At 41.8% G+C, this 24,195-nt stretch overlaps 1 long non-coding RNA gene across 3 annotated transcripts in view; it reads right to left on the reverse strand.

Annotated features, from left to right (window-relative positions):
- The window catches only part of LOC140599251 (uncharacterized), a 110,728-nt gene that overhangs the window by 57,396 nt on the left and 29,137 nt on the right, over positions 1–24,195 (reverse strand). Inside the window, exons 1-2 of one of the 3 annotated variants that reach the window (XR_012001922.1) lie at positions 20,214–21,180; positions 10,515–10,568 (exon numbers count right to left, since the gene is read on the reverse strand). This is a non-coding gene — a long non-coding RNA (uncharacterized lncRNA). Of the gene's footprint in view, positions 1–8,907; positions 10,569–20,146; positions 21,864–24,195 lie in introns of those variants that run through there. The other 2 variants (XR_012001923.1, XR_012001921.1) reach the window with 2 other exon arrangements.

Here is a 24,195-nt window from a genome sequence, read left to right on the forward strand (position 1 = left end):
GCTGCAGTCCAGCCTGTAATACCCAGAGCAAGGCAGAGCTGTTCACCAAGGGCCTGGTTGGGTAGGGAATGGGTTACAGGTATCTGAGAATACTGCTTCCTCTGACTCAAGCCCTCTCCCACTCCATTTACCTTAGTGTGCTGTGTGACACTCTGTTCTGTCCATACTATAAGGAGGCAAAGACTGGGCTGCACAGCCTTCTTGGATGCATGCCCCTACCATGGGGGTCTGAGCTATTTCTGAGCTGCCACAGGTTTCTGAATGGGAAGAGATGAGGGCAGTAGGAGAATCTAGGTTCTCCTAGGAGCATGCCTTTCCTCAGAGATGCCTAAAGAGTGGTCACCCCATGCCACCTGAAGGTCTCCGGCTGTTTCCATTTTCTCACAGCCAGATGTTGAGAATGAAAGGTAAAGGAAAGGGAGTCCAGGGCACATTTCTTGGAACAAGACCTTTAATCTGAGTCATAGGGTCACCAATAGTAAAATAACTAGTACAGGGACGCCTGGGTGGCTCAGTGGTTGGGTGCCTGCCTTCGGCTCAGGTCATAATCCTGGGATCTGGGATTGAGTCCCACATCAGGCTCCCTGTGAGGAGCCTGCTTCTTCTGCCTGTGTCTCTGCCTCTCAGTCTGTGTCTCTCGTGAATAAATAAATCTTTAAAAAAAATTAGTACAAATATGTTGGATTTGAAGTTATCTATACACTCAAATACTAGTATTAACTCATTTTCACCAGCTAGGAGCCCAGGAGTCGTTAAAGATCAATATTCTATGGGATCCTGGGTCCTCTACATGGAAGTCAACATGCCTGTCCACTGTCGGTGGCCATGCAGAAGCTTCCCCTTCCACAGCTCTTCCTTGCTGCTTTTGCCACCCGCTCAGCATTCAGCCTGTGATTTTTTTTTTGTCCCAGAGATTTAATTTTAGAGGTCTGCTCATTTTTCTTTTAAGAAAAATATGTAAAGGGATGCCTGGGTGGCTCAGCGGTTGGGTGCCTGCCTTTGGTTCAGGTCGTGATCCCGGGATCCGGGATCAAGTCCCACACTGGGCTCCCTGCGAGGAGCCTGCTTCTCCCTCTGCCTGGGTCTCTGCCTCTCTCTCTGTGTCTCTCATGAATAAATAAATAAGATCTTTAAAAAGAAAAAAAATGTAAAACATAATAGAGTTGTAAGGAATTTGGTGAAACCCCGTGAAAGCATTCCAAAGCTCAAGGGGAAAGAAAGAACATTATCTATATGGCTGAAACCCCTGTGTTCCTCCCTTCAACAGAAACGGCCTTTCAGAGACAGCCACTATACTGAATGAGATGTGGAATCCTCTGTTTCTATAGGTGTATCCCAGAGCAATACACAACATTTACTTCGCATGTTTTGCAGTCATATAAATGTATCAATATAAGATTTTATCTGCAACTTGCATTATTTTGCTGCATATATTTGTCATTGCAAGATTTATCATTTTTTAAAAAGATGTATTTGACAGCACAAGCAGGCAGAGCAGCAGACAGAGGCAGAGGGAGAAGCAGGCTCCCCACTGATCAGGGAGCATACTGCAGGGCTTGATCCAGGACCCTGGGATCATGACCTGAGCCAAAGGGAGACAGATCTAGGCGCTCCTAGATTTACTGATAATGTGAAGCTTTATATCATTTATTTTCACTGCTGTCTAGTTTCTTGCTAAATGAGTATACCACAACTTGTTTATCCCATCTACTTTTGTTGGCCACTTACTTCTTTCAGCAAATATTCATTAAAGAACCTACTATGCAGGGCGGGTGTCTGGGTGGCTCAGTATGTTAAGCATCTGACTCTTGATTTCAGCTCAGGTCATGATCTCTTAGGCTTGTGAGACTGAGCCCCGTATCAGGCTCCAGGCTTAGCAGGGAGTCTGCTTGAGATTCTATCTTTCTCTCCCACCACTCACTCCTGTTCTCTGTCTCTTATAAGTAAATCTTAAAAAAAAAAAAAAAAAAAGAACCTACCATGCATGGAATGGGGAATAAAGTAGTGAATAAAAATCACAGAATCACTGCCCTCATGGAGCTCACATTCTAGAAAAGAATGCAAATAGAAAAATAAGTAAAATATCTAATACATCAGATGGGGATAACAGCTAAAGGCCAAATAGGGAGAAGAGGCAAAGAATGCTGGAGGAAGTGGCTGTGATTTTAAGTTGGAGCCTCAAGGAAAGCCCACTAAGAAGGTAATATGCAAAGCAAAGACAGAAGAGGCAGGGAGAAGGCCAGCTGTGCAGGTATCTGGGGGAAGAGCATTGTAAGCAAAAGGCTTCCAGTCACTATAGATGATGTTGCTATGAGCATTCACATAGGTCTTATGGACAGACACAGGGTGGCTCTGGGGTTAGCCCTCAGCGGTACTGACAGGCCATAGCTCATGAATACTCATGTCCAAAACTGATATGTCTCCTTGTTTCCAAAAGGATTGCACCTTTTCTTTTTTTTTTTTTAAGATTTTATTTATTCATGAGAGAGAGAAAGAGAGAGGCAGAGATACAGGCAGAGGGAGAGGCAAGCTCCATGCAGGGAGCCTGACGTGGAACTCGATCCCAGGACTCGCTCCTGGGACCCCAGGATCATGCCCTGGGCCAAATGCAGGTGCTAACTGCTGAGCCACCCAGGGATCTCCAGGATTGCACTTTTTAATATGCCCCTCAGTAACAAGAGTCCCACTTGCTCCACATCCTCAGCAATGCTTGGCAGTGTCAGCTTTTTTATTTTAAATTTTTTGCCAAATTCATGAGTACAAAATGGTATTTCATTGTGAAATGTTTGCCCCTCTTTTTTGTGAGATTCAGCATTTTTTTCAGTGTTGCTATTTATGTGTTCTCTTCTTGAATTAACTTCTCACTCCATGCATTTTTCTCCCAGTGTATTTTTCTTATTGGTTTGTAGAAGTTCTTTACGTAAATTTTAACATTAATCTCTTATTAGGAATAGGGCAGCCCGGGTGGCTCAGTGGTTTAGCGCCGCCTGCAGCCCGGGGCCTGATCCCGGAGACCCAGGATGGAGTCCCACATGGGGCTCCCTGCATGGAGCCTGCTTCTCCCTCTGCCTGTGTCTCTGCCTTTCTCTCTGTCTTTCATGAATAAATAAATAAAATATTTTAAAAATATATTTTATTAGGAATATATCCTAAGTTGTGGTTTACCTTTACTTTGTTTATGGTGTTTTTTGAAGCAAAGGATTTTTTTTTAATTGTCTTTTCTGGGGTGCTTGGATGGTTCAGTTTGTTGAGCATCTGGCTCTTGATTTCCAATCAGGTGGTGATTTTAGGGTTCTGGGATCCATCCCCATTTCAGGCTCCACACACAGTGGGGAGTTGTCTTGAGATTTTCCCTCTCCTTCTGCCACACAGCCCACTCATGCTCATGCGCACTCTAATGAATTAAATTTTTATTTTTATTTTTATTTTTATTTTTTTTAAGATTTTATTTATTTATTCGTGATAGTCAGAGAGAGAGAGGCAGAGACACAGGCAGAGGGAGAAGCAGGCTCCATGCACCGGGAGCCTGACGTGGGATTCGATCCCGGGTCGTCCAGGATCGCGCCCTGGGCCAAAGGCAGGTGCCAAACCGCTGCGCCACCCAGGGATCCCATGAATTAAATTTTTAAATAAAATATCTTTTTCAATCTAGATTCTTTTTATTCCATTTTCTTGCCAATTGCCTTGGCCAGAACCTTCATTACAATGTTGACTAGAAGTGGTGAGATCAGATAGCTTGCCTTGTTCTAATCTTAGGGGTTAAAAATTCAGTGTTTTACCTCTAAGTATGATATCATCTGTGGATGAAGCTGTCCTTTGCTAGGCTGAGGACATTGCCTTCTATTCTAAGTTTGGGGAGAGTTGTTTATTTATTTTTAAGATTTTATTTATTTATTCATGAGAGATGCAGAGAGAGAGAGAGGCAGAGAGAAAAGCAGGATCCATGCAGAGAGCCCGATGTAGGACTCGATTCCGGGTCTCCAGGATCATGCCCTGGGCTGAAGGCAGCACTAAAACACTGAGCCACCCGGGCTGCTCTGTTTGTTTGTTTGTTTGTTTGTTTGTTTGTAAAGATTTTATTCATAGAGATGCAGAGAGAGAGAGAGAGAGAGGCAGAGACACAGGCAGAGGGAGAAGCAGGCTCCATGCAGAGAGCCCGACGTGGGACTCAATCCAGGGTCTCCAGGATCACGCCCTGGGCTGCAGGTGGCACTAAACCGCTGCGCCATCGGGGCTGCCCTGTTTGTTTGTTTTTAAATCAGGAATGATTGTTGGATTTTGTCAATTTTTTCTGCATGTACTGAGATAACAATATACTTTTTTTTTTTTTTAGCTTGTTAATGCAGTGAAGTACATTTATTGATTTTGGTTAAACCAACCCTGCATTTTTTAGATTAACTCCACTTACTCATGACTTTTAAAATTTCTATTATTTTATTATTATATTATTGGATTCAGTTTGCTAAAATTTTGTTTATAAAATATAAACTTATGCCCATAAAATCAAAACACATTGTTAAGTATGTTCATAGCATCTTTATTCATAGTAACCAAAAACTGGGAACATCAATCTCAGAATGGAATAAATTGTGCTATATTCATACAATGGAATAAATACTACCCAGCAACATAAAAGAACAGTAAAGATCCATGTAATGACAGAGATAAGTCTCAAAATTTTTTTGCTTAGGGAATGCGGCAGTCACAAAAATGCAAGGAATATATGACTATAATCTCACCAGAGTAAATTTTAGTATTGGCAAAAATAATCCATGCTGATAGAAATCGCTGTTTGCTTTGGGGTATATAGGAAAGAAATGTCTGGTAACTGACAAGAAAGAACTTTCTGAGGTAATGGAAATGTTCTGTTTCTTAATATGTGTTCACCCAAAATGATTCAATGGTGTACCTAGGAGAAGAGCGTTTCACTGTTCTGGGGTACTCAGCAAAATTCTAGGCTAAGGGGATTTTTTTTTCTTTTTTCTTTTTTTTTTTTTTTGGATTTTTTTCTTACATATTTTGCTTATTTTAGAGACAGAGAGCATGGGTGGGGGGAGGGGCAGAGGGAGACGGAGAGAATCACAAGAAGACTCTGCAACAAGCATGGAGCCCAATGTGGGGCTCGACCCCACGACCCCAAGATCATGATCTGAGCTGAAATCAAGAGTCGCTCAACTGACTGACCCACCCAGGCGCCCCTAGGCTAAGGGGATTCTCAAGAAAAGTAATTAGCAGAAAATTACTCTTAGGGTTTTTCTAGCCCCAAACCTGGGTCTCTGTCCCACCAGCCCACTGTCATCAAAGGCTCTGATGGCTCTCCTCATTTGTGGACGGGCTCCATCAATGCCCAGCTGCTTTGATGCCCACCTACACCCAGTCCAAGTATTTTTCCCCAGCATGGTACTGGCCTCACCTGTAAAAGGTTTACCTCCCTTTAGAATTCATCAAATTTTCCTTGTTTCCACCTCTCTTCAATAGCTTACCACAGAAGAATATGAAGGTAGAGATCGATGAACATCACATATAGGGATTAAGGATCAATAGCTTACTGGAATGGAAATTTTATTCAGAGTTGGTTAAGTTACATTATAGATTTTGAAGTTTCTTTAAAGGCTTTACTTTTTCCTTGCTTGCTTGGGTTTGAATTCACATTTGCTGCATCCTGGTTTTGTCAGTTGTGTTTATATCCTGAACATCTGGGATCCCTGGGTGGCGCAGCGGTTTGGCGCCTGCCTTTGGCCCAGGGCGCGATCCTGGAGACCCAGGATCGAATCCCACGTCGGGCTCCCGGTGCATGGAGCCGGCTTCTCCCTCTGCCTGTGTCTCTGCCTCTCTCTCTCTCTCTCTCTCTCTCTCTGTGACTATCAAAAATAAAAAAAAATTAAAAAAATATATATCCTGAACATCTGTAGATGGAGACATTTTTACTTCTCACAAATGAGGGACACATCAACCCATCATACTCACATCTCTGGCTTGGAAAGACACTCTTGGTCCACCAGAGTCCCCAGATGAGGCATTTGCCTTCTGGCACAGGTACAAAGGCCCATACTGTTGGCTTTGAAGAAGCAAGTGTGTTTCCTTGTGGACACTTTTTTTAAGCTTTTAATCTCTCTGTATTTCTCATATACATACATGGTTCCTCTGTCTTAGGTCAACTTCCCTAACAGCACTGATTGTATCTCTCTGGCTACACACACATGAATGATCTGTGTTCTATTTCCTACCTAGTAACATGGGATAATGAAAATCTTGGATTTCATGATTTTAATATTATTCCTGGAAACTCTACCCTCAACATGGGGCTTGAACTTGTGATCCCAAAATCAAGAGTCCCATGCTCTACTGACTGAGCCAGGCTGACACCCCCATTTCATACTAATTTTTAAAGATTTTATGTATTTATTAGAGAGAGAGAGAGAGAACACAAGTGGGGGGGGGCAGAGGGAGAGAGAATCTCAAGTAGACTCTGCACTGAGCATGGAGCACAACATGGGACTTGATCTCACAACCCTGAGATCATGACCTGAACCAAAATCAAGAATCAGACACTTAACCATTTGAGCTATCCAAGCACCCCTTGTACTATTTTTTCTTATATCCAACAAGGATTTAAAAATATATCTTTTTAAATCGCTGTCAATCTTTACCTGCCAATTAGCCTCTCCAGACTGTACTTTCTGCATCTATAAAATGGAAATAATAGAAGAACTTGCCTCACCAGGATCTTTGTATTAAATGAGGTAATGGAGACTACATGCTTGGGATACTGCCTACCTCATAACAGCTGTTCAAATATTTATATCATTTTATTTGCATTTCTTTGATGACTGATGAACTCATGTACTTTTTAAATGTATTATTCATTTGTACTCCTTCTGTGAATTTACTGTTAATACATAAGGACTAGTGAGCAACCCTGCCTTGATCCTTCCTGAATGGAATGGAGATGGCTCTACATCTGGGGTTGGCAAGGCTTTTCTAGTAAATATTTTGCCTTTTCAGGCTATGCAATCTCTTTCACAACTATTCAACTCCATCTTAGTGTGTTAAGGCAGTCATAGACAACATGGAAATAGGTGGGTGTGGCTATGTTCCAATAAGACTATTTACTGAAATATATGGGCCAGATTTGGCCTGTGGGCCATAGTTTGCCAACCTCAGTGCTGGTATCACCATTTAAGCCCTATTTCACATGATAAAAGTATTTTTTTTCCTGTTACTAGGGTTTTTTTCCTTAATCTTTAAATACCAAAAATTTTTAAAAGATTTTATTAATTCATGAGAGACAAAGAGAGGCAGAGATATAGGCAGAGGGAGAATCAGGTCGTCTGGGAGCATGACCTGAGCCAAAGGCAGACACTCAACTGCTGAGCCACTCAGGCACCCTAAATATCAAATTTTATGAACTTTTCTCATTAATCATGGAGATGTTATCCATTTCTCCATTGCTTGATTAAAATGAGGTACTATGGTTATTTCCTAATACTCAGTACTTTGATTCCTGGAGTGAATGTTCCTAAATTCAAATGTACTAGCTGTACTATCTTTACTAGCAGGATCTGATCTAGAAATTTTGCATTAATAGTCCCGAGAGATATTGGCCTATAATTGTTCTTTCTTTGAGTTTTGACAAACTAGTATCACAAGAGAGGTAAATATTCAGCTTTCTACATGTTCTGGAACAGCTGTGTATCAGTGCAGAGCCAGTCACAGGACTCAAACTCACAACCCTGAGATCACAACCCAAGCCAAAACCAAGAGTTGGATGCTTTAACAAACTGTGCCACCTAGGCACCCCTCTCTTCTTTGTCTTTTTATTTACTGTAAAATTGTAGCAGTTTTTTTTAAAAAGACTTATTTATTTGAGAGAGAGAGAGTGCATGAGCAGAGGGAGGAGTAAAGGGAGAGGGAAAATCTCGTGGGGCCCAACACAGTGCTCGATTTCATGACCCAGAGATCCTGATCTGAGCAGAAACCAAGAGTTGGATACTCAACCCACAAAACCACCCAGGCACCCCATAAAATTGTAGCAGTTTTGACCATAAAAAGAAAGCCACACAATATCCTAAGACTTATTGATTTGCTATGTCCATTTGTTTTTATCTAAGCCTTTGTCCAAATGTACATATAGGGCAACATAGTCACAACAGTACAGCACATTTCACTACAGCTGACCTCTGAACAATGTGGGGCTTGGGAGTGATAATGCCCTACACAGCTGGAAATCTGCATATAACTCAGACTCCCCAAAAACTTTACTAATAACCTCCTGTTGACTGGAAATCTTACTGATAATATAAACAATCAGTTGATTAACATGTATTTTGTATGTCATATATATTATATACTGTATTTTTACAATAAAGGAAGATAGAAAAAAGGAAATCATAAGGAAGGAAAACACAATTACAGTACTGTACACTAGAGATGCCTGGGTGGCTCAGTGGTTGGGCATTTGCCTTTGGCTCAGGGCATGATCCCCGGAGTCCAGAATCGAGTGCCACATCGGGCTCCTTGTGCGGAGCCTGCTTCTCCCTCTACCTGTGTCTGTATCTCTTTCTGTGTCTTTCATGAATAAATAAAATCATTTTTAAAATATTGTACTTTATTTATTGAAAAAATCCACATAATAAGTGGACTTGCACAGTTCAAAACTGTTGTTCAAGAGTCAACTGCATTATAGGCATTTTCCATGTTTCTACACAGTGTTCATAATTATAGTTCATAATGAATTCCTGAAGCAGCCCAATTTTCTAGCATTGGGGGAACAACGAAGCAAATAATGCTACTCTGGCTCTTTGGAATAGTAGAGGAGTCATTCAGTTAAATATCATCCACCTATTTTGACTTCTGAGTAACAGCCCATCCCACACTGGGTAATCACATTAATTAGTACTAGTGAAGAGAGTTTTGTGTTTTTTTGTTTTTTTGTTTTATGTGTGTGTGTGTGTGTGTGTGTGTGTGTGTGTGTGTGTGAAGAGAGTTTTGACCTCACTAATTTAAAAATTTGTCCTAGGGGGTGCCTGGGTAGCTCAATGGTTGAGCGTCTGTCTTTGGCTCAGGGCATGATCCCAGAGTTCCAGGATCATGTCCCACACTGGACTCCCCCAAAGGGAGTCTGCTTCTCCCTCTGCCTATGTCTCTGCCTTTCTCTCTGTGTCTCTCATGAATAAAAAAATAAAATCTTTTTAAAAAATTGTCCTAGGTATCAAATGCAACACAGGTTCAACCCTTCTCTGGGAATGGGTCAAAAAACCCCACAAAATTTAAATGTATGTGAATAGTTTTTATATATTAAAATGAAATATGTAGTTTTTTCCCCTTTGGTATGAGTTCTTTGGTGCCCAATAAAATTAGAACCTTAATTGAACTTTCCCACACTGATGACATATATACGGTTTTTCTCTAATACACATTCTCTTATGTTGAGTGAAGGATAAGTGAAAACTGAAGGTTTTCCTGCATTCATTACATTTATATGACTTCTCACCAGTATGGATTCTCTTGTGAACTGTAAGGTGAGAGCTGTTCCAAAGGCTTTTCCACATTCATCACATTTGTATGGTTTTTCTCCAGTGTGTGTCCTTTCATGTTGTGTATATGAGGAGTGGTCACTAAAAGCTTTCCCACATTCATTACATTTATAGAGTTTTTCCTCCAGTATGTGTTCTCTTATGCACATGAAGATTAGAACTTCCATTGAAGGATTTTCCACATTCATCACATTTATAGGGTTTCCTCTCCAGTATGAACTCTCTGGTGTACATTAAGGTGAGAATTTTGGCCAAAAGACTTTCCACATTTATTACCTTCTTAAGGTTTCTCGCCAGTGTGAGTTCTCTGGTGCAAAAGGAGGTGAAGGCTCTGCCAGAAAGACTTCCCACTTTCATTATATTCATAGGCTTTCTTTCTATAGTGATTTCTCAGATGGTAAGAAAGAGATGAAAGTTTCTTAAAGGCTTTCCCTTCTCCTTAGTATGAGTTCTCATGACATTAGATAGGGGTGAGATAGAGGTAAAAAAAATCTCCAATTTCATTGCATCCATAGCATTTCTCTCCTACATTAATTACCTCATATGTAGAAAGATATATACTCTGGTTGGTGTATTTACCATGCTCGTTCAAGTTAGACAGTTTTCCCAAGGCTTTTCCACATGGATTGCCTTTATAAAGTTTCTTCCCTACCAAGATTTCATGATGATTTTTTTTAAATAAAATTATGCTGTAAGCTTTGAACTGAGTCAATTAGATGGAAATATTCTTTGACAAGAAATCTCCGTGAAGAAGCAAAGTCTAAATTGAAGCTGAATTTTCCCACAACTTTAGCATTTCCCCAATCTCCATCCTGGGTCACTACTTGCCCTTGTTTATGTTTCATTGGCCCCAAACTGCCACCATGCATCTTCTGCTTCTCTGACTCATCCCCAGATTCCCAGTCATCTGCTATGGTAGAACGCCAGTAATCATTCACTATGGACCTTGTCAGTTTCATGCTGCTGGTAACTCCTTACCAGAAAAGGCCTCTGTGGGTGGCACCTCTTGGCTTTTAGGTCTCTCCTTCCACTCTAGAAGGAAATGAAGAAGAATTTGGGTTTGTGAAAGAAAACTCCTAGAGTGAGAATGTTGAGATAACAGCAACAGGATGTGCACAGAATGAGTGTATGTTTTAAAGTACCAACCTTTGGGGCAGCCCAAGTGGCTCAGTGGTTTAGCGCCACCTTCAGCCTGGGTCATTATCCTGGAGACCCAGGATCGAGTCCCATGTTGGGCTCCCTGCATGAAGCCTGTTTCTCCCTCTGCCTGTGTCTCTGCCTCTCTCTCAATCTCTCTCTCTCTGTCTCTCATGAATAAGTAAATACAATCTTAAAAAAATAAAGTACCAACCTTTTAAAAGAAGAGATGGAACTTTGAGAAGCCACAAAAGGTACACACAGAACAAAAAAACACACAGGAAGACTGACCAACAAAAATAGTGATCAGCAAAACAGGCAGAGGGAACACCACTAGGACACAGGTCATGTGGAACAGCCAGATATCCCCAGAGATAAGATGTTCAGGATAGCCACCTTCTGTTAATACTTGGATGTCCCTTTCCCCACTTTCCCCACTGTAACTGATCCCCAATTAATCTTCCCAACAAACCAGTTTCATGACACCAAGACCTCTTTAGATCCGGTCTTCCACAGCACACAGGAGGGTCAGCCTACCTGTTATCCTTGTTCCTTCTCCTTCTGGTTTTCTTTAGTTCTCCCTGAGCAGCACCATTATTAACACACCATTCCTCTCTGCTTGAGGACCTTCCTTTGGTCTCCAAAGTCTTCGCTATCAGCAACACTTCCCCTTCTCATCAAGTAAGCTCTCAACTCCTGGGTCACTGCCTCTGAGAGACCCTTCCCAACCATCCAGCCTGCATGGCTCTTCATCGCTTTCTACCTCATTGTCCTGTTTCATTTTCCTCTTACCATTGTTTAGCAGTAATCAACATCACCTTGTCCTCTCTGTCCTTTATTGTCTGCCCCTCCCCAGGCCCATGTAGTAGAGGCTTTAGGCTCCACGGTGCCAGAAACTTTGTCCTGGTCACACTGTGTCTCTAGTGCCCAAAATGTACACAGACAACAAGAGGACTCTGCAAGCAGATGGATAAATAAAAAGTGATCAGCACACCAGGGACAGAGGATGCACTTGGAGCACCAGGGGTGCGTGGGACATGTCTGTGAGGTGGACAGACAGGGTACTGGATCATGCTCCCAGCAGCCTGACTCCCATTTCTGACAATGGGAGGAGGCTATGGAATTGAATGTGAGGAGGGCTTTGCAAGGTCATGCAGAGCAGAGGAGTCTAGAAACCTACAGAGGACCCCAACGGCAAATGCATAAAAGGCTAACACCTGATGAAGAACAGTTGCTACGGTGCTGAGCAGAGGTTTAAGAAGTGACCCAGTGTTGGGAGGCATTAGCTCTGACCCAGTAAGCACCTGACAAATTCAGATGAGACTCTGCAAAGCTGTACATTTGGAGGAAACTCCATGCCACAAGGATAAGAACAACATCCAAAGACTAAAGCAAAACCAAAGTGACATTACCTTAATAAATCCTAAAACCAAGCCTCATCAAGATTAGGGTGATTTGTAGTAATTTAACTGCCTACCAGAAAAAAAAAAACTCATACTCTTGATAGAAGAGAACAATCCATGTCTCTCCAATGCATTGTTTGCAGTATCTAGTATACAAAAATTGACTAGACATGTAAAGAATCAGGAAAATGTGACTCATAATCAAGAAAAAAAAGTCAATGAAATTAGATACACCGAGCATTAGAAGTAGCAGGAAAAGATTTAAAAATAACTGATAGATCCTTCTCTTCAACTTGGTGACTGAGCAGCAAATGTAGAGATGCAGATCTTTGTGGAGATCCTTAAAAGCAAGACCATCACCCTCAAGGTCAAGCCCAGTGATGCCATCGAGAATGTCAAAGCCAAGACAACAAGAGCAACACATCTGACCAGCAATGTGTTTGTGGGGGCAAATGGCCAGAGGATAGCTGCACTCTCTCAGACCACAATATCCAGTAAGAGCACCTTGCTCTCCCTCTGCCAGCTTACCTAGAAATACAACTACAGCAAGGGTTGTGCTCTCTGCCAGACATGCAGCCACACCAAACACCTGCACCCCCCAGAAGAAGGTCAATAAAGCCCCTCCATTAGATCTTCCTTTTCCCGCAAGGTGGCCACCTGCCCAAGCCCCATGGCCCTAGGGCCTCAGTTAAGTTTCACTAATGCTGATTGGGGGGGGAAAACCCAACCTAGTATAAACATAATGCAGAATTTCATGGAAATTTTGAAAAAAGAACCAAATGAAAATTTTCTGGAATTAAATAAAAATACAGTATCTGAAGTAAACCATAAATAGACTTAACAGAAGACTGGACAGAATAGAAGGAAGAATCTGTGAGTTCAAAGGCAGGTAAATGGAATTTTCATGATACAAAGGGAGAGAAAAGAATTTAAAAACAGAACACCTGACAAACAGAATTGTATAGCTGGAGTTGAAGAGATATGAGCAGAGAGGTTATCTCCACCGATCAAAGGCACCATCTTAGGTGTTTAGTATTCAAGGGCAACAATCTGTAGAAAAAATCTTATGATTTTGACATCTCATATCAAACTTTTTAGCACTTCACTACATAACTTCAATGTTATAAATAAAGCTAGTAAAACCACCTAAATGACAGTCTCTTGGGGAAAGATATACACGGGACTAAATTCCCACTTTTAAAATGTTAACTTTGTACTGGGTACATATTAAAGACTTACCCCAATGAAAGTGAAAGTTCCCAGGCAGTGTAGGTTTAAAGCACCGTACCTGGGATGTAAGAACCAAACCATCAGTTCTCCTTTCATTTCATTCATCTCCTACCTGTAAACCGCCTCTGCTCTCCAAAGAACAGTTGGTAACTTGTACCTGCCTTTCAGAGAGAACTGAAACACAAGCAGGAGCCCTCATCTGGGTCATTCTTTACATGTCTAGTCCAGGAGGAGCCAAGACTTTATTGGAAAGCTCCCTCTGGGTATAGTGTTTTTTTTTTTTTTTTTTTAAATATTTTATTTATTCATGAGAGACAAAGAGAAAGAGAGGCGCAGAGACACAAGCAGAGGGAGAAGCAGTCTCCATGCAGGGAGCCTGATGTGGGACTTGATCCCGGGACTCCAGGGTCACACCCTGGGCTGAAGGCGGCGCTATACCATTGAGCCATCCAGACTGACCCAGTGTGTTTTTTTAAATGAATGGAAGTAATCAAAGATAGAAGGCTGTCTGTAGAAAGGAATTAAGAGTAACCCCAAAACTAATTGATTAGGAAAAAATGCTGTACAAAATTAACAAAATTACTTTTAAATTCCTTTAAAAGGGTATTGATTGTATAAAACAAGAATAACAACAATGCATATGGGGTTTATATAATATATAGGAACAAAATATATAACAGGGAAAATTGTGATTATATCAATGTAAGTTGTTACATTGTACGTGGAGTGGCATAATATTAATCCCAGGTAGTCTGTGATAAATTAAAGTATATGATGTGTATTTTGGGGTGCCTGGGTGGCTCAGTCTATTAAGCATCTGACTTGATTTTGGCTTAGGTCATGATCTCAAGGTCATGAAATTGAACCCCACAGTGAGCTCCCCACTCAGTGATGAGTCTGCTTGTCTTTCTCTTCCTCTCCCTCTGCCCCTCCCCCTCCTTGTGCACTATCTCTCTCTAGAATAAGTAAAATAAACCTTAAAAAAAAAAAGATGTATATTTTAACCATAGGGCAGTAGTAACACTCAAGGTTATACAATATTTACAAATACATAATGCTAAAAAGGGGAGTGAGGAAAGGGAGAAAAAATGGAATAATAAATGATACCCAATTAATCCAAAAGAAGGTTAAAAAGGAAAACAAAAGGACAAAGACCAGATGAGACAAACACAAGAACAAGGTGGTAGACATAAACCCAATGATATCAGTAATTATACACTAAATACAGATTTACTAAATGGTCTTAAAGAATAAGCTTGCTGAAGTGGGTTACAAATAAGTTGAAAGTAAAAGTACAGAAAAAGACATATAAAGCTGTACACTGACTACAGTGTAAGAAAGCCTTTTGGCTATATTAAAATCAAAACAGGTTTCAAGAGAAGAGGTGTTACCATAAGGAAAGAAGGACATTTCACAGTGATAAGATGGTATGTTCAACAGGAACACATCAGTCTAACATACATTAAACTCAGTAACACAGCTTCAAAATACATGATGCAAAAACTGATTGTAAAATATATAGGAAAAAAATATATATATATAGGTAGGGGATCCCTGGGTGGCTCAGTGGTTTAGCGCCTGCCTCTGGCCCAGGGCACGATCCTGGAGTCCCAGGATCGAGTCCCACGTCGGGCTCCCGGCATGGAGCCCGCTTCTCCCTCTGCCTGTGTCTCTGCCTCTCTCTCTCTCTCTCTCTATGTCTATCATAAATAAATAAATAAATCTTAAAAAAAAGAAATAATAAAATATATAGGTATAGAAACTTTGTCAGTGGCAGTATCGTAGCCAATAAAGTTTATCCAAGGCATGATTATTGGTCATTGAAAAAAATATATTATCTCCAGTCATAGTTGGAGATTTGGCACTCGTCTGTCAGTAGCTGAAAGAACAAGGAGACAAGATAATCCATAAGAACAAAGTATGTGCAGCACAATTAAGCAACATGACCTAACTGATCTTTCTCGAACACTACGCCCAACAGTAGAATACACATTCACCAAAACAGACCATATGCTGTATTGTGAAAACATTTCTCAATAAATTTAAAAGGACTGAGTTCATATAGAATATGTTCTTCAACTACAATGGAAATAATCTAGACATCAATAACAGAAATCCCCTCTTATTTGGAAACTGAACACTGTACTTCCCAAATCAAAGAAGAAATCACTTTTATAAGTTGTATTTTCATTATCATTCAGTTCAAGACATTTGGAAAACAAAAAGAATAATGAACTAAAAAATAACGAAAACACAACATGTGAAAATGTGCAGGATACAGTTAAAATAAGGCTTAAGGGAAAATGTATAGCTATAAATGCAAACATTAGAAAGGAAGAAAGCATTAAAATTAATGACCTATGCTTCTGCCCCCAAAAGCCAGAGAAAATGAAAGTAAATTAAACCAAGACAAAGGAAGGAAATAATAGCAGAAATCAATAAAACGGAGAAAAACAATTCAATCATGTCAATAGGTGCACAGAGCATTTGGTAACACCCATTCATGATAAAAACAACAACAACAAAAAAACCTCAGCAAACCAGGAATAGAACTTTCTTAGTTTGATAAAGGGCATCAGATCACATTTAATGGTGAAATATTGAATGCTGGCCCTTAATATCAGGAGTAAGGCAGAAGTGTCTATTCCTATCACTTTTATTTAATATTGTAATGGATAATCTCTGGTGACAGATATCAGAAGAATGGTTGCCGCACTGGGGGAGTCCTAAGTGGAAAAAGACATAAGGAAATATATGGGGATGGAAATATTCTATGTGTGGATTGTTGGAGTATGGGTCACACAAACACACATTTGAAAACTTTATTGAACTCTACTCTTAGGAACACAAGTCTCACTGTATGTTAATTATGCATCAATTAAAAAAAATACTAAAGGTCCTGGCTGGTATATGAAAACTGAAAAGCATAAAGTCTGGAAACGAAGAAATAAAGCAATCTCTATTTGAAGAAAACATGACTGTGTAAAAAAACTAAAGACATTGACAAATTACTAGAACAGTTAAGTGATTTTAATACATTCACACAGGATACAGTGTCAGTTAAAGAATAAATTACATTTATATACACTAGCAACAAACAAATGGAAAATAAAATTAGAGGGCAGCCCGGGTGGCTCAGCGGTTTAGTGCCACCTTCAGCCCAGGGCCTGATCCTGGAGACGGGGGATCCAGTCCCATGTCAGGCTCCATGCATGGAGCCTCCTTTTCCCTCTGCCTGTGTCTCTGCCTCTCTCTCTCTGTGTCTCTCATGAATAAATAAATAAAATCTTAAAAAAAAAGAAAATGAAATTAGAAATAATACTTATAATAGCATCAAAAATGCCAAATTTCTAGGAATAAAATTAGTAAAAGGTGTGCATTATACTTGAAAAGTATAGGGATCCCTGGCTGGCGCAACGGTTTGGCGCCTGCCTTTGGCCCAGGGCGCGATCCTAGAGACCCGGGATCAAATCCCACGTCGGGCTCCCGGTGCATGGAGCCTGCTTCTCCCTCTGCCTGTGTCTCTGCCTCTCTCTCTCTCTCTCTGTGTGACTATCATAAATAAATAAAAATTAAAAAAAAAGAAAAGTATAAAACATTGCTGAGAGAAGTACCTAAATAAATATATCATGATCACAAAATTAGAAGGCTTAATATGTTAAGATATAAATTCTTCCCAAACTGATCTGACTTAAGGCATTACAAATCAAAATTCAGGTAGGAATTTTGTGAAGTTAAAAAGCTTGATAATTTCCAATTGACAAACTGACTCTAAAATTTTTATGAAAAGTGCCAAGGACCTGGAATAGCCAGAACAATTATAAACGATAAAGTTAAGGTAGCCCAGGGGGCTCAGTGGTTTAGCGCCGCCTTCAGCCCATTCAGCCCAAGGCCTGATCCTGGAGACCTGGGGTCAAGTCCTGTGTCAGGCTCCCTGTATGGAGCCTGCTTCTCCCTCTGCCTGTGTCTCTGCCTCTCTCTCTCTCTGTGTGTGTGTGTGTGTGTGTATGTGTGTGTTTCTCATGAATAAATAAATAAAATCTTAAAAATAAATAAATAAACAATAAAGTTAGAGGATGATGTTCATTACCTCATTTCAAGATTTACTGTGAAGTACAATAAGACATACGATGCTAGCACAGAGTTGGAACAATGGATCAATGGAAGAGAAGAGAGCAAATAAAGAGACCCACACATATGCATTTGGTTGATTTTCAACAAAGGCAGGAGAGGAAAGTCTTTTCATTAAATGGTGTTGGAACTACATAATCACAAGAAAAAATGAGTGCCTTGTCTACCATCTACTGTTTACATAAAAATTAACTCAAGGTAGAACACAGGACTTTATGTAAAAGCAAAACTATAAAAATACCAGAAGAAAACAGGACAATATCTTTGTGATCTTGGCATATTCAAAGATTTCTTAGGATGTTAATGAAAATAAACAAATCTGGGATCCCTGGGTGGCTCAGCGGTTTGGTGCCTGCCTTTGGCCTGGGGCATGATCCTGGAGTCCTGGGATCGAGTCCCGCATTGGGCTCCCGGCATGGAGCCTGCTTCTCCCTCTGCCTGTCTCTCTGCCTCTCCCTCTCTGTCAATCATGAATAAATAAATAAAATCTTAATAAAATAAACAAATCTAACAATAAGAAAAAAATTAATAAAATCAGACCTTGTAATCTATCACCCAACAATTCCATTCCTAGATATTTACCCAAGAGAAATAAAAATACAAATCCTTGGGATGCCTGGGTGGCTCAGCGGTTGAGCGTCTGCCTTCAGCTCAGGGCATGATCCTGGGATCCGGGATCAAGTTCCACCTAGGACTCCCTGCAAGGAACCTGTTTCTCCCTCTGCCTGTGTCTCTGCCTCTCTCTCTCTGTGTTTCTCTCATGAATAAATAAATAAATCTTAAAAAAAAAAAAAAACCCACAAGTCCACTAAAAGCATTACACAAGAATGTTCACAGCAGCATTACTCATAATAGCCCCAAACTAGAGACCATCCAAATGTTCGTTATCAAGAGAAGGGATAAATTGTAAATCATCAGAGGCGCCTGGGTGGCTCAGCGGTTAAGCGTCTGCCTTTGGCTCAGAGCGTGATCCCGGAGTCTTGGGATCAAGTCCCACATTAGGCTCCTCATGGGGAGCCTGCTTCTCCTTCTGCCTATGTGTTTGCCTCTCTCTTTGTGTCTCTCATGAATAAATAAAACCTTTAAAAAAAATTGTAAATCGGCAGCCCCGGTGGCGCAGCGGTTTAGCGCCGCCTGTAGCCTGGGGTGTGATCCTGGAGACCCGGGATCAAGTCCCACATCGGGCTCCCTGCATGAGCCTGCTTCTCCCTCTTCCTGTGTCTCTGCCTCTCTGCCTGCCTCTCTCTCTGCCTCTGAATAAATTTAAAAAAAAAAAAGAAGAAGAAGAAGAAGGGTCTCTTGGTAAGAGATCTCATAAAAAAAAATTGTAAATCATCAAAAAATGAAATGGCCATAAATAGTAAAAAAAGAATGAAATAATAATGCATGTAATATGGATGAACCTCAAAAATCTTATGGTAAGCCTTGCATAAAAGAAATAACGCATGATTCTCTATATGAAGTTCTAGAAAAGGCAAAAATAACCTATGGAGGAAAAAAATCTCAACAGTGGTTACCTTTCTTAAATGAAAGGAGTTAACAAAGGAACTTTGTGAGGTAATGAAAATGTTCTCAAGCTCCATTTGGGTGAGAATTACATATGTACATACATTTATGAAAATTTTTCAATTGTATATTTAAATTTTGTACATTTAAAAAGTATCACCAGCAAAAAAAAAATTAAAAATACCTATGGTCTTCAAAGTAACAATAATAAGATGGAGGTCGACTTCTCTCTCTCTCTTTTTTAAAAGATTTTATTTATTCATGAGAGACAGAGAGAAAGAGGGAGAGAGAGAGAGAGAGAGAGGCAGAGACACAGGCAGAGGGAGAAGCAGGCTCCATGCAGGGAGCCTAATGTAGGCCTTGATCCGGGGACCCCAGGGTCACACCCTGGGCCGAAGGCAGGCATTAAACCGCTGAGCCACCCAGGGATCCCTGGAGGTTAACTTCTCAACAAAAATCATGGAGTTCAGAAGACAACCACATGGTGTCTTTAAAGTACTGAGAAAGGGGTGCCTGGGTGTCTTAGTCAGTTAAGCATATGCCTTTGGCTCAGGTCATGATCCCAGGGTCCTGGGATTAAGCCCCACTTTGGGATCCTTGCTCAGCGGGGACCCTGCTTCTTCCTCTCCCTCTGCCTGCCACTCATCCTGCTTGTGCTCTTTCTCTGTCAAATAAATACAATCTCAAGTAAATAAAGTGCTGAGAAAAAACAAAACACCTGACAACCTAAAATTCTCTGCTTACAGTATCTTTCCAAAATGAAGATGAAATAAAGGCATTTTAAGGCAAACACAAAATGCGGCCATTTTGCCACGCAAAATGGCAGGAATCTTGGGAGAGCCCTCTGTCCCTCATCCATTGCTCCATTCCGAGTTCTAGGTGGGCAGCAATATCTGGTTTGGGGTTCCAAGTTCCTGTCCAAATGAATGATCAAGCTGTGATGCTGTTTTGTTTTTTTTTTCCCCATGATTTTTGCGACTATATTTTCTTTCTTTATTTTTAAGTAAGCTCTGTGCCCAACATGGGGCTTGAACTCACAGTCCCATGCTGCAGAGTGGCATGCTCTACAAAATGAACCAGCCAGTGGATTCAGGCTGTGCTGTTCAAGGAAAAATCCTCCAGTGACTCCACACTCCCGGCTAAGTCAAACCCACTCTGCCAAGACCCCAAGCAAATAAAAAGTGACATGGGGAATAGCCTCACCCACAGTGACCAGGTATCTTAAGGTCTCCAATATTATGTCTTGGTACAAGGTCTACTGGGCCCTTACCCCTGCAGAGTTCCCAGAAGAGCAGGGTGGGGCTATGTGGGAATGTGAGGATGCACCCAGATACAGGGAGACGTCTTGAGAGCAGTCCGGCTTCTGACAAATACATCTGAGTCTTCCTGGGGGGCGTCAGAAGTCTGCATCAGCCATTTCAGAGGGGAGCCCCCGTCACACTAAAATGCGTACCCCCTTCATATCTCACCCGTTTCTTGATCAATTTGTTATCTTCTACAAGACCAAGTGTAAAGTTCCCTTTAGGATTTCCTTCCTTTTTTATACCACCAGGCATTTGAGAATGATAACGTTAATATTGGCCAATAGTAATGTTAACATTTGCCAAGGTCTCTCTTTCCACACTGGGCGCTGTACTCAAGTCAGCACTTTACCCAATGGAAATTTTAATCCTCACAACAGTCTTAGGAAGCAGTTCCCACTTACTGCGGTGGTTTTTGTTTTTTTCAAACAAAAAGCCTGAGCTCATACAATGCACGTCTTGGAATCATGGTGACGGTGGCTTCATGAAGACGAATTGAGAGATGTTCCCTCTTTTAGACAAACCATTGCAGGTGATATAAAGCCAGGAACTGTTTGTCCCTTACACGTGTGGTGGCTGAAGCCATCCGGAGTCTGGGCGTGTGATTTTCCCGCTGGGGGGTTTTCTTGGATCTCTACTGGTTTCCCGACTTCGCAGAGGCAGGAAGGACTGCAGGACTGCCGAGGTTTCCGCCCGGTGCGTCCGGGACCACGGGCCCCGACTCCTACCCGAGCCTCGGGCGCAGATTCTAGCGCTCGGCGGGCAGGGAGGGCGCGTGGCCAGGCACTAGGGGCCCCGCAGCCATCGCCTCTTCCACTACGAAGTACTCACGGAGCCACCAGCAACCCCACCAGCTCCCTCCAGCTCCCTCCAGGAGCTGACGACAGACCGCCGGGGCTCGGAAAGCTGGAGCTCGGCGTCCAACGAAGCCTCTACGGTCCGCCGAGGCGCCGGGGAGGAAGCGGCACTACCACGACCAGGAAACTCCGCGCTGCCGACCCCCGCATCGCCCTTCGGGGAGTTGTAGTCCTGCCGCCGGAGCCACATCCCCGTCCAGCAGCCGGCACAACGGATCGCCCAGAGAGTCAGACCACGTTTCCCAGAAGGCGCGGCGGTGAGGGTGCCCACCTAATGGGCGTGCCCAACCGGGCCTGGGCTTGGGAGCGGGGCCTTCCAGGTCTTGTAGTCTCGGCTCTCTGGCTGGGCCTGGGCGGCAGTGAGGCTGATTTCTCTCACTAGAATTCCCCGAAACTACCGTCGGTCAGACTCCCGAGCTCCAGAAGCGCGCAATCGGCGGCTTCGGAGAGTTGAGGAAGCCTCCATAATCTTTTCTAAAATTAACTAGAATACTTATTCTAGTTATTGGGAATTATAGTTACACTAGCTTTTTCCACCAGGTGGCGGGCGTGAACACTTAGGGCCTCATACTATATCTCCCAGAAGACTCCGCGGTGCGGGAAAGTAGGCGTCACCTATTAGCTTGGCCTTCTGGGAGTTGCAGTCCATTGTCGCAGGTCCTCGAGTCCTACGCTGAGGTACCAACTGCCGCGCGGGTTTGGGAGTGTTTGGGGGCTGCCCGCCCTCAGCTCCAGCTTTCAAAGATGCTGCCTGTCATACACCTACATGGGGACGGAGGAAAAGTGAGACAAAAACATTTATTAGCATGTTATGTCCGCCCTGGTGTTTCTTTTCATCGAGTGGGTAATAAAGGCAGGCATCCCTCACAAATCATCAGATTCTTCCTCATAAAATGGAATGTTTGGTCTTAGCTAAATCACGTGTTGTCATAACTGAGGTTTTCACCACGTTTATGTTTCCTTGACAAAAAAGGAAAATGAGAAAAATCTTGTGGGTGGTTTTGTTCTCCGTTTGGAGAACTAAAATGTGGAGAAACTTTCCCATGCCGACGACTGGAATTGTCAAACTGCTGAGAGCAAACCTAGGTTTGGGAAGGGAGGCGCTGACAGAACCCTGGGTCACTTTCCTAGTAGACAGACCTGCTCTCCGCTCTCTTGGCGGCACGTGTGAGGCAGAGGGGGGCATTTCTTCCACTCCAATCTGAGCCCTGGCTCATCCTGTGGAAGATGTTTTTCACCCTTTCACCTCACAGCCATTTTCTGCACAAGACGGATTCACCAACCCAATGTTCTCTATGCTCTTCTTGGTGGTTCTTCAAGGAATTTGCAAAACCCCCTATTTAAAAAGATTTATTTATTTTAGAGAGAAATAGCGAACAGGTGAAGGGGCAAATGGAGAGGGAGAGAATCCCAAGCAAAGGCTCCAGGCAGAGCGGAAAACTGGACTTGAGGCTGTATCTCAAGACCCTGAGATCAGGACCAGAACGGAAATCAAGAGTCCAGTTGCTTAACCAACTGCACCACCCAGGCACTCCAAAACCCAGGGCTAGTCTCCACCCCACTCCCCAGCCATCCTGCCATTTTGTGTTATTTGAAAGCAAATCCCAACCCATTTTAACTACAATATGTAATGCAAAGTACCATTTTCTAACATAACCAAAATTCCATTATCAAAATTTTAGAAAAAATAACAACTTTTGCACTATTGAATATTCAGTATTCCAACTTAAAAGTATCTCCACTGTTTTAAATGGTTTGAGGGACATCTGAGCGGCTCAGGCCATTAAGTGTAGGACTCCTGATTTCAGCTCAGGTCCTGATCTCAAAGTGGTGAGATCCTGGTGAATCTGCCTGGGGCTCCAGGCTCAGCAGAGAGTCTGCTTGAGATCCTCTTTCCCTCCCCCTCTGCCCCTCCCCCCACTCATAAATGCAAGCCCGCTGCTCTCTCCCTGCCTCTCCCTCTAAAATAATTAAATCTTTTTTCAAAAATTAAAATTAAAAAATAGTTTAATTTTTTTAAAGCAGGATATAACGAAAGGCCACACTTTGGAATATAGTAATTCCCTTTTTTTTTTTTTTTTTGCTAACAGCTTTATCAAAGTATTCACATACCATAAAAATCACCTTTTTTGCACTGTAGAATTCAGTGGTTTTTAGCATATTCACATATTTGTGCACCCATTGCCAAAATCAATGTTAGAATATTTCTTCCCTCCAAGAAGAAGCACTGTACTTCTTAGCCTTCACCCACCAATCTGTCCTCCTGCAGCCCTAAGCAACCATGAATTGACTGTCTCTACGCATTTGCTGGTTTTGCACATTTCATATAAATGAAAGCATACAATACAAGGTCCTTTGTGACAGGCTTCTTGCACTCAGCATAATTTTTCAAGGTTCATCCACGTCATAGTTTCAGTAGCTCATTCCTGTATTGCCAAATCACATTCCATTGCATGGATACGGTATATTCTGCTTCTCCAGTCATCAATTGAAGGACACTTGAGTTGTTTCCACTTTTTGGCTGCTCTTAACATTTGTGCACAAGTTTTTCTGTGGACTTATATTTTCAATGCTCTTGAATATCGAAAAGTGGATTTACCAGGTTATATGGTCACTCTACGTCTAACCTTCTGGAGAACTTCCGGAGTTTTTTCCACAAGCAGTTGCACTATCTTACATTTCCACCAACAGTGGACAAGGGTTTCAACTTCCTCAACAATACTTGTAATCTTTAATATTGTTATTATTATTGTTATTATTATTACATCTGAGCCTTTTCCAAACTTTCTTATTTTTATTTTTTTAAGTTTATTTATTTAAGTTTATTTATTTAACTAATCTCTATGCCCAGTGTGGGGCTTGAACTCACATCCCTGAGATCAAGATTCTCTTGATTGCATTCTCTTCCAACTGAGCCAGCCAGGCACCCCTCAAACCTTTTTATTTGTGAAGATTTTCAACAATGCCTACAAAGAGAATAGTAAGTGACCGACCATCCATTGTTCAACATCTTGATCTAGCAGTTGTTAATATTTTGCTCTATGTACTTCATCTCTCAATTGTTTAAGTTTCTTTCAAGCCACAGAAAAACAAT

The sequence above is a fragment of the Vulpes vulpes genome, chromosome 1 (assembly GCF_048418805.1).
Source record: "Vulpes vulpes isolate BD-2025 chromosome 1, VulVul3, whole genome shotgun sequence".
NCBI lineage: Eukaryota > Metazoa > Chordata > Mammalia > Carnivora > Canidae > Vulpes > Vulpes vulpes.